The following is an 11449-nucleotide window of genomic DNA, read 5'->3' on the forward strand; positions in this document are numbered from 1 at the left end:
TTTAACATATTAAGTTATATTTGATGGTATTAGAAAAGAAATATTTTATTATAATATATAAAATAATTTATAAAACCTAAATTATCAAATTAATTTATAAATATCAAAATAATTTAGAAAAGAAATATTCTGTTATAAGGACATGTGGTGACAGCGATAGCAACTATAGATGAGGTAGGTAAGGAAGATGATAAAAGAACTATAGATGAGGTAGGTAAGGAAGATGGTGAAAGAATATAGAAAATGAGAGATAACAATAGAGGTATTTTAGTAATTTGGTCGATATTAGTTAGTCAAAATAATATCAGAGTATTAAATAAGAATTAGAATAAAAAATAAAGAGTCAAATTATAAAATTTTAATGCGAATCATAAAATATATAAAATATATTGTGTGATTATAAATCCCTTAATTAAATAAGGGAGCCGGGTCCAACTAAGCCGCACTACCCACATGTTTTCGTACCCTCCAAGGTGCACCGAGAATGATATAAAAATCCAAAAGTTACGGCGTTACTAATCACACTAAAAAACGAAACAAAATCATATCCTTCGTGAACATAGTACGGTTTCAGCACGTACAACGCAATCCGTGACAAAGTTTTTTTTTTTCTTTTAGAAATCTCCATATGACACCTTAAAACTAGGGGTGGTAATCCTGTTCGGGTCGGGTTAGATTCGGGTCGGGTCAAATTTACCATAACATGAACACAACCCGATAAATAAATATGTTGCATTTATTAGACACGAACAGGACCCGATTATTAAACGGGTAACATGACACGACCCATCTAACCCGTTTAATAAACGGGTCGTGTTAACACGACACAGTAACACAACCCGTCTAACCCGATTACCTTATATCAAATTTAAATTTTATTCTATAAAAATAATGCGTTTAACAAACTAACCTATTTTTATCATAAAACTCATTCAAACATAAAAATTACAATTCTATTAATTTTAGCTAGATCTCGAGCATAAAAAAGAGTAGCCGCCGCTTTGGGAGGAGCGCAGACGACATGCTACCAGGAGGAGTTAACTAGATTTGAAGTTGATGGGGAGAAGGGAACATAACTGATAAGCTCTGATACCAATTGTTAGGCTTTGATACCAATTTGATAAGATCTAGAACCAAAGATAGGCTACGCTAAGATTCCTTCAAGATCTGAATTTATTACAGAAATCAGTCCGCACAATCGAGAAAAAATATTCGTCAGATATACTCCGGTAGTCAAAAAATTACGAAACCAATTGGGTTGGATCCGTACTTCCTAATCTACAACTTTCGTATCCACGCCCTTCACAGATTTGAACTGTAGTAGGGACGAAAACACAGAATAATGTGGGTGATGGTGGTGGTGACGGGTGGAGTGGATGTTAGGGTTATGGATGGGTATGGAGATGAGGGTGGATTGTGGAAGTAATTAGAGAAAGTTGAAGAAGGAAACGAAGTGGTCGAGATCCCAAAGAAGAGGGGTGATTTGACAGACGAGGGAGATTACAAGCGAGGAGAAATCTTGCCAACAATAGAGGTGGAAGGATGGTGAAGAGGAAGGAGAGACGAGTCTAGAGAGAAGATAGGAGGCAAGAAATCAAGAATCTAATTCCAATATGAAGTTGGTTGCCATCCACATATTTATAGAGGCTAGTCAACAAGTCCTAAAATAATATGAAACCATAATTCTAGAGGATTTCCGTCGATCGCATTCAAACGCGCCCGATCGCGTTCGAACGCACTCAAAAATCTCCTTCTCTGGATTTGCGAACGCGACACAGATGTTCACAAGTCGCCCGATCGCTGATATTTTTGTGATAAAGTCTTGCTAAAATAAGCAATAGGATGTCCTTCTTGCATTAGTACTACTTCTATGCCAACACCCGATACATCACAATCAATAATGAATTCTTTGGTAAAGTTTGGTAAAGCTAGAACGGGTGTCGTCATCATTGCTGTTTTTAATTTTTCAAAGGCTAAAGTGGCTTCATCCGTCCATCTAAAAGAGTCTTTCTTCAACAAAGAAGTGAGAGGAGCAGTGATCTTGCCATATCCGACGATGAATCGACAATAATAACCATTCAACCCCAAATATCCTCTCAATCTGGTGGTAGTAGTAGGAATAGGCCAAGTAGTCATATATGCAACCTTTTGAGGATCCGTCGCTACACCATCCGCTGAAATGATGTGGCCTAAATACTCCACCTTCGGTACTCCCTATAGGCACTTGGACTTCTTGATCTTCAATTGATTTTGTTCTAACAAATTCAGCACATTCTCCAAATGCTGCCAATGTTCCAATTCAGTCCTGCTATATACCAAAATATCGTCAAAAAATACCAAGACATACCTTCGTAAGAGAGGCCAAAATATATCATTCATGAGGCCTTAAAAGATAGCTGGAGCATTGGTGAGACCAAAAGGCATCACTCGAAACTTATAATGCCCGTTCGGCGTTCGAAATACAGTTTTGTGCACATCCGCCGGGTGAACTCTAATTTGATGATACCTGGCCCTCAAGTCAAGCTTACTAAATATAGTCGCCCCTACAAGCTCATCCAGCAATTCCTCGATAACCGGAATAGGATACTAGTCCTTGACGGTAATAGCGTTTAGTGCTCGATAGTCGACACAAAAATGTCATGTCCCATCTTTTTTTTGCACCAAAAGCACGGGGGATGAGTATGAGCTATGACTTCGTTGTATAAGGCTTTGCTCCAACATCTCGGCTACTATCTTTGAGATAACTTCTTTTTGCACATGCGGATACCGATATGGCCTCACGTTCGTCGGTGCAGCCCCGGGTACAATCTCTATGCGATGGTCCGCCGCTCTCCTCGGTGGCAACTCCTGCGGCTCCTCAAACAGTCCAGAAAAGTTATATAATAGATTAGACAATTCAATGATAGTACCTGAACTCGTTTGAGGCTCATCTCCTACTGGTCCTAACTGAAGAAGATAAGCCAAATCATATGCACCAAGCAGCCCCACCATAGGCTGCATCGTAGGACTCGGCAAAGTTCAAACACTATCAAGCCGCACATCTTTGTTTCCTTATTTATATTTCATCCACATGCTTTGAAAATCAAATGTGACGGGTCCCAAACTTTGTAAACACTGAGCACCAAGGACAATGTCCGCTTCTCGTAGCGCCAACGGATAGAAGTCCATAATGATGTCATGTCCTTGCACCCGTATACCAACTCGGCGACATAAGCTCTCCATCTTAAGCTTCGTGCCATCTCCAATAGCAACGTCAAATCCCATAGTCGATTCAGCATCCAAATCCAATCTCCTCACTAGCCTCTCATCTAGAAAGTTGTGTGTACTCGCCGAATCGATGAGGATGTGCACACAATGCTTTCTAACAAGTCCGTCCACTCGTAACGTCCTCGGTGTGAAAGTACCCGAATATGCATGCATCGATATTTCAACTTGGATATCCTCCTCCATGCCCTCCTCTACAGTCTCTTCTGGATACTCTCCATCATCAACTACCTTATCATCCTCCTCAGGACGATCGATAAGCATCACGCTCCCAATCGGTTTAGAACACCGATGATCGGGGGTGAAACGCTCATCACATCGAAAGCAAATGCCCTTTGCTCTTTGCTCCTCCACCTAGGCAGGTGTGAGAATTCAAACGGGGGGTCTTGTGCCTCCTCTAACGTTGGAAGAAGGTCTCAAATGTTATCATGGACTAGTAGTCGCAGCCGCTGTTTTTAAAACCGAAGAATTTTCAATTGACGTTCTAGTAGTCGCAGCCGCTCTTTTTGTATGTTGTCAACTCTATGTAACCGTGTTTAGAACATGCCTCTTAGTTCATCCATATTCGAACCCATGGACGTTGGTTGACTCGGTCCTGCCGTGGTCGCTCCAAAGGAATCAGCCTTATGGTTAGGATCATTGTGCATTGAGTCCTCCCTTGTCGGTGTGCTCTCCATAGGTCTCCTTATTGATGTCATCTTCCTTGTTTCAATCATTAATAGAGGTCTGAGGTTTGCCTGCTCTGATACCAATTAATAAGCTCTGATACTAATTGTTAGGCTCTGATACCAATTTGATAAGATCTGGAACCAAAGATAGGGTACGCTAAGATTTCTTTAAGATTTGAATTTATTATAGAAATCAATTCGCGCAATCGAGTAAAAATATTCGTCAGATATACTCTGGTAGTCAGAAAATTACGAAACCAATTGGGTTGGATCCACTTCCTAATCTATAACTTTCGTATTTATGCCCTTCACAGATTTGAACTATAGCAGGGACGAAAACACGGAATAACGTGGGTAATGGTGGTGGTGATGGGTGGGGTGGATGTTAGGGTTATGGATGGGTATGGAGATGAGGGTGGATTGTGGAAGTGATTAAGAAAAGTAGATGAAGGGAACAAAGTGGTCGAGATCCTAAAGAAGAGGGGTGATTCGACATACGAGGGAGATTAGAAGCGAGGAGAAACCTTGCCAACGGTAGAGGTGGAAGGATAATGAAGAGGGAGGAGGGAGGAGTCTAGAGAGAAGATAGGAGGTAAGAAATCAAGAATCCAATCCCAATATGAAGTTGGTTGCCATCCATATATTTATAGAGGCTAGCCAACAAGTCCTAAAATAATATGAAACCATAATTCTAGAGGATTCCCGTCGATCGCATTCGAACGCACCCGATCGCGTTCGAACACACTCAAAAAGCCCCTTCTTTGGATTTGCGAACGCGACACAAGCGTTCACAAGTTGTCGGTCCAAGATATCGGTCTCCAACTCCAATGTCGCCTCATTAGTTGGCTTGCCAAGCCACTCAACTAGAATCTCCATCTCCAATTTGGTACCATGTCATCGTCGGTGTCAAGCAAGTACTCGAGCTAGTCTACGATCTCTATCTCCTCCAATGACTTCGGTAGAACCAATCCAACAATCTCATGATCTCTAATGCGCTCTCTCAATAATGAAACATGAAAGATAGGGTGCACTCTCGACCCCTTCGGCAGCTCCAAATGATTTGCGAACACGACACAGGCATTCACAAGTCGTTCAAATGCGGGCATTCACAAACGCGTTCACAAGGCGTTCATAAACGCGGGCCTTCACAAGGCATTCGTAAGCATTCACAAGCGCTCACAAGGCGTTCACAAGCGCTCAAATGCGACTCCACCTGTGTTCGAACACGACCTACAGGAATTTTATTTTAATAAAAATAAACACCTAATGCAATAAAAAAAGTTCCTAACTAAGTGTATCAATAGCTCCTAGCTATGCGATTAACACGACCTCATTCTTGAATTCATCGCTGCCTTGAGCTGAAGTTTAGAGTCTTTTCACAATTATGTATTCTCCCTCCTTTAGTTGACCCTGTAATCAAAGGAATTAATGACCTTGTAAACTATTTACAATTTGTCTTACTTATTCATATTTGAATCTTTATGATGCTAAATAAAGGAATTAATGACCTTCTAAACTGAGCCAAATCCACCCTCTCTATGCTTGTTGTCTACCGACTATTGAGAAGTTATTGGTGGCGGCTTCTATAACAAGGCAGGAGGTGGTAGATAGGGCGGAGGCGATGCGGAGGCGGAGGCAGAGGCTGCAGACGGATGCGGAGGCGGCAGAGACAGGGGCAAAGGCGGAGGTGGCAGACAGAGGCTAAGGCGGAGGAGACAAACAGAGGCTATGGCGGAGGTGACAGATGGAGGTAGAGGTGGCAGACGGAGGCAAAGATTGAGGCAGCAAACAGGGGCGAAGGCGGAGGCGGCAGACGGAGGCTAAGGCAGAGGTGGATGAATTTTTTCCCCTTTTTCATTGAGGCGACTCAAGAGGAGTGAAGAGTGGAGAGGTGGTGTTAGGGTAGATGTAATTAGATCTAGGGTTTTAGTTTATATATATATTAAATGGGTCAAACGGGTTAGCGGGTTGACCCGACCTGACCCAACCCGACCTATATGCTTAAACGGGTCAAATGGGTCAAAATGGGTTAGTGGTATAAACTCAAACACGACCCGATTATTAAACAGGTTAGGCAGGTTAATCTGTTTACGACGCTAACCTGATTATACTAAACCCAAACCCGATTAAGAACCAGGTTCTCGTGTCGGGTTATCGGGTCGGGTCAAATTTTGCCACCCCTACTTAAAATTGTAATTTTACCCTCTATACTTTTACTATTTATAAATCAAGTCTTATAATTTAGAAAATATCTTGCTATTAGATTTGTTAGTTAAAATTAAATAAATTTCTGAGTTAAATTAACTATACTAAAAAAAATATAAAAGTACTCATAGTCAAATTATACTTATCCAATCTATACTAACTCAACTCAATACAAATAAACTTAATACAACTCAACTAAACCCAACCTATACTAAGGGTATTTTAGTTATTTAGAAATAAAATATCTCTAATTAACAGAATATTCTCACGGTGTTAATTCAAATCTAATCATAGCATTTTCTGCACATATCTACTAAATTATAAAGCTTAATTTATAAATAGTAAAATATAGAGTGTAAATTATAATTTTATTAAATGGTAGGGTGCAAAAATGCTTTTAGTTATCTGAATAAATACTAAAAGCATCCTTGTACAAAAATTAGCTAGTTCTTTAGTTTTCAGAATAATAAAAATAAGTCATTTTTTGCATTTCTTATATAATTTGTGCATATTTTATGATAAAAACATGTACATTTAGAGTATAAAATGAATACATTGAGGTTCAAGAGTACAATATTCATAATACTAAAAGCGAAGAACCTTTTTGTGCAAATAACCCCTCTTTTGATATACAAAATTACAAATTGTACAATTTTATTCTTCCTGCCAGGATGTCATGTGATATTAGGTTTACTACAGTAGTTTAAAATATAATTAAACTTTATCTTATACAGATTGAACCAAGTAAACAAGTTTAATAGTCATGTTAGATTTTTGTCAGTTTAATTCAAATATGGGCAAAATGTTATCAATTTATATGCGTTTAATTGTTCATATCTCATTTAAAATATTAAAAAAATACATATTAATTACACTTAGATATAAATTATTATCCATTTCCATATAAATTATTATATTTATTTTAAGTGATACTTTGACTCTCTCAATTATCTATTCTCCCATCTTATGATACTCACGAAAACCGACAAATGATCATCTTATTCTCAATTTTTTTTTCTCCCACTAAATAAAAGTGTTACAAACTAGATCTAGACTGATCTAAACATAAGAAAATTGTAAAAATATATGTGGTGATAGCTTCATGAGTTAAGGTTCTAATGGCTCTAGTTTCACGTGAATCTGACTCAAGATGAAAAGTTAAAAATAAAAAAGTAGAGCAAGGCTAGAATAGGGTAGAATAGTAAATATCTGACATTGCAGCGGTCATCAGAGTGTGGCGAACGACCAAGGGTGGTGGTAGACAACCGTATATTAGTATGGCTGCTAGAGGGAGATGATGGCTAAGGATTGAAAGATCGAAAAACTTCTTCGTTTATGATATATTCCTAAAAAGATAATGATGATCTAATGGTTGTATGAAAAGATAAAACGAAAAAGAGTTATTTGGCTAAATTCAGATTCATTCAATAATTCTAATCAACACATATCTACTCCTATCCTAGCGGATTAGATCCACATGTAGACTATTTAATTTATTCAAAATTTAAAATATTAAGATAAAGCTAACTAACTAACTTGACTCCACTTAACCCATGTGGTCGGATCGTAACAAAAATAAAAGTAATATAATTTTTAGAGTGTCTAAAATTGAATACATGTAGTGCATAATATTGCGTGACTATGTAGTGTATGACAATGCATGACTATGCAATGATTATACAGTACATGATAAGTCAATATAGTGCGTGACAATGCGTGGCTATGCAATGGCAATGCGTTATAGTGCATATCAATACATATATATATGACGGCTAATAGGAGAGAGAAGGAATCTCAATTGTAGTTGAGGTGATGTGTAATTAAATGATATCTAATCTAGAGTCAATATATTAATCATTAGATATTATTAAATTATTTTTAAAAAATTGTATCAAATAAGATTATAGAAAATAATGAATTACTATATAGAATAAGAAAATGTATTCTAAAATAAGTGAACTAGGGCTTAGTAATTAATGATCCAATAAAAGAGTTGAATGTAGTGTCGGATAGTAACTCTTTTCTCGGAATAAGATTAAAAAGTCAAAATTCGCTTATATAAACAATATTTAATTTATATAGAATACAAATCAAGAAATTTTATCAGCATACATCTGCTGATGATAAAAGAAAGAATAATACTCATAACAATTTTTTGAAACTGCCACATTATTTTTTTTAAGGATAAGGTATTCATTACCACAAAAAAGGGCCAAAAGTGATTTAACTTATCTAGATAGATATCCAAAGCATTCTTATACAGTAGACTAAGTTGGCTTTCCAATAATAGTGAGAGAATATCTCGAGATTTAAATTAAAAAAAGTTAAAAGATATCCAAAAAAATATGTCACCATTGCCACGAATATTCCTTCTTGGATTTAAGAATGTTGATTAGCCTTTGAGAGTCAGATTCCACAAGGAACTCAGATAGATTATGTTTCCTTGCTTGAATAAGAGTAGCCTTTAACATTTCTGCTTCTGGCCTCAAACAGGTCTTCAGTTTTCCCACCCAAGGCCCTGTATAGAACAACTAATCATTCGAGTCTCTAAAAACGTAACCCAACCATGAAGATCCATTTTGGTTGAGGTAGGATCCATCCGAATTGAGTTTAAGCCTTCCTCTCGATGGTGGGATTCATCTTCTTAGTTTGCTAATAGCATTAGCGGGCTTGATAGTGACTTTATTTTGTTGTATAGTCTTCATACATTTCACAAACGTCACACCATCTTTCGTCATACTTTCACCTTCCTTCATTTAGCTGACTTCCATTCAGTCATTGATTAACCTAAAAGTCAAACCCAAGTGTTGTTCCAAAGCTTGCCACAGGCCTTTAGCTCTAGCACACTCCACCACAAATATTTTTCAGTTTCATCTAGTTGCCAGCATAGCGGGCAGAGTCCATTAGGACTTAATGAAAGTTCATGGAGTCTAGAATTAGTCGGCAATCTATTCCATAGGACTTTTCATAAAAACATTTTAATTTTAAGAACAATCAACATCCTCCAAAGTGATCTGCTTAGCCGAGGTCAGGTTGCCCATGGGATTTAGGGCCCAAACCCAAGCATATTGCCAAGAACCTCAAACTGATCTTCTTAGTAGTAAACATATTGCCAAGAACCAGCCCAAAACACTTAAGAATTTTCCTCCTATTCCACTGTTGGTTAATGATTGACCAACTCGCTTTCTTATCATGCAACCTAAGGTTCATATTAACATAAGTAGGCCAAGTGACCAAGGGAATATTAGAATCCAAGGATCATCCATAATGCTTGTATCCTTCCCATTTCCTATAGACTTAACAAGACCCAATCTGGTATATTATAATGCATCAATCATACTCTTAAAGATGCAGACTTGTGAGCCCTCCCTTGCAGCCTCCTCTAAGGCTTAACCCTACCATACTTTTGGACCATGAGCTTAACCCAAGTTTTGTCCTTAGCATGCAACAGATCAAAAGCATGAGATCTAGTAAGAGCAGTCCTAGCATCTCGAAGATGTCTTATGCCCAGCCCACCAGTATCACGATCCCAACAACATTTATCCCACCCAATTAGATGAAGCCTCTTAGAACCCTTGCCTTTACCCCATAGAAAGGTTGTGGCCACCCTATCAACTTTGTTAGGCACCGTGAGAGGCACAGTAGTGCTACACATAGCATAAGTAGAAATTGCAAGAATTATAGACTTGATAAGGGTAGCTCGCCCCATGTGGCTTAGGGTTGCAAGCTTCCACCCATCAAGTTTACTCATGACCCTATTTATAATATGCTCAAAATGCTTAACTTTAGGGTAGGATGTCTGAATATTAATGTTCGAATAGGAAAACGGATAATTCCCCTGACTCATATTAAGGGCCCTAGCCATCGACAGACCTAGGTGGTGACCAGCCCAAGTAGGGAGAAAGAAAGTCTATTTGCTCCCGTTAACCCTTTGATTGGTGAGAACAAAGTATTTTACAAAATTTTATTTAAAATCTCATAATTAATAGAATTTGCTTTAGTAATGATTAAAATATCATCTGCAAAATAAGATGACAAATTTTCAAACCATCCGCAATTTAGAAACCATCCAGAGAATCTTTATCCGTAGCAGTATTAAGAAGACTAGACAATACTTGTGGATATAAGATAAACAGATAAGGGGACAAAGGGTCTCCCTGTCTTAGCCCATATGAGCTCTTCATCCAAGGCGATGCAGAACCATTAATCATAAATGCAAAAGAAGGAGAATTAATGCATGCTTTTATTTACTTAATCTAGTTTTTATCGAAACCCATCATATTCATAACATCAAGAATAGCCTCTCTACTTAACCTATCATACGCTTTTTTTCATATCCAATTTAATAATCATGTAAGGTTCATCTCTACTACCACTCTGAATAGAATGAACAAGCTATTGAGCTAAAATTAGTAGCCTTCTTAATATATATTACTACCAAGTTTATAAAAAAAATATTAAATATTAGATATGATAATTTGTGTTAACTATTATAAATATGCATAGTATATGACTTGTACATATTACTTTTATCTATAGTAAAGAGCAATCTTAACAATATTATAATTTGGTGTGGTTTATTTTATTAAATTAAAAGTATAATTATTTGTCTTCTTATATATAACAATTTATTAAATGTTGGAGTGGACTCCACTAAACCTCTATTGCCGGTGTGGTTCTGGAATCCCACGAGATGCACGAGGAAGGATATAGAAAGTCCAATATAGAATTGTCAGTGGTCTTTTGGCTTTTGCTTATTGTCTATGTCTATCCAACGTCTCTTTGCTCAGTTGGCTACGATAACACGATTCTAACTCGTTGGACTATTTGCTCATCCCAAACAAATACCACTGACAATTCTTTAATTACTCATGTTGCACGCTATGATTAATTTAGACGTTAAAAATTTTTTATCCAAGAATTAATACAAGATCTATTTTAAAACCCCTCTCAGGAAAAACTCATGTGATCAATACTACTATGTGTTCTTTTTCTTAGCAACAAATTCCAGTCAGAGAGAGAGAGAGAGAGAGAGAGAGAGAGAGAGAGAGAGAGAGAGAGAGAGAGAGGAAGGAGGGGGGAGTTATGGCCAGGGAGGAGATGAATGAGGGGTAATTTGATCTATCAGAAGAAAAAATAAATAGTGAGCTATGTTTGTTCCAACGAATAGCTAGATAATATGATTTGACCGATGTAGTATTTTATGTAAAAAACGATGACCAATCTACTATATATGTTACAGTTTTTCAACTATTTATCAAACCACTACAATTATTGTTAGGTAGGATAAATCACTGTTTTGAAAATTGATT

This window comes from Typha latifolia, chromosome 7, assembly GCF_019914945.1.
Source record: "Typha latifolia isolate L0001 chromosome 7, TyphaL0001v2, whole genome shotgun sequence".
NCBI classification, from domain to species: domain Eukaryota; kingdom Viridiplantae; phylum Streptophyta; class Magnoliopsida; order Poales; family Typhaceae; genus Typha; species Typha latifolia.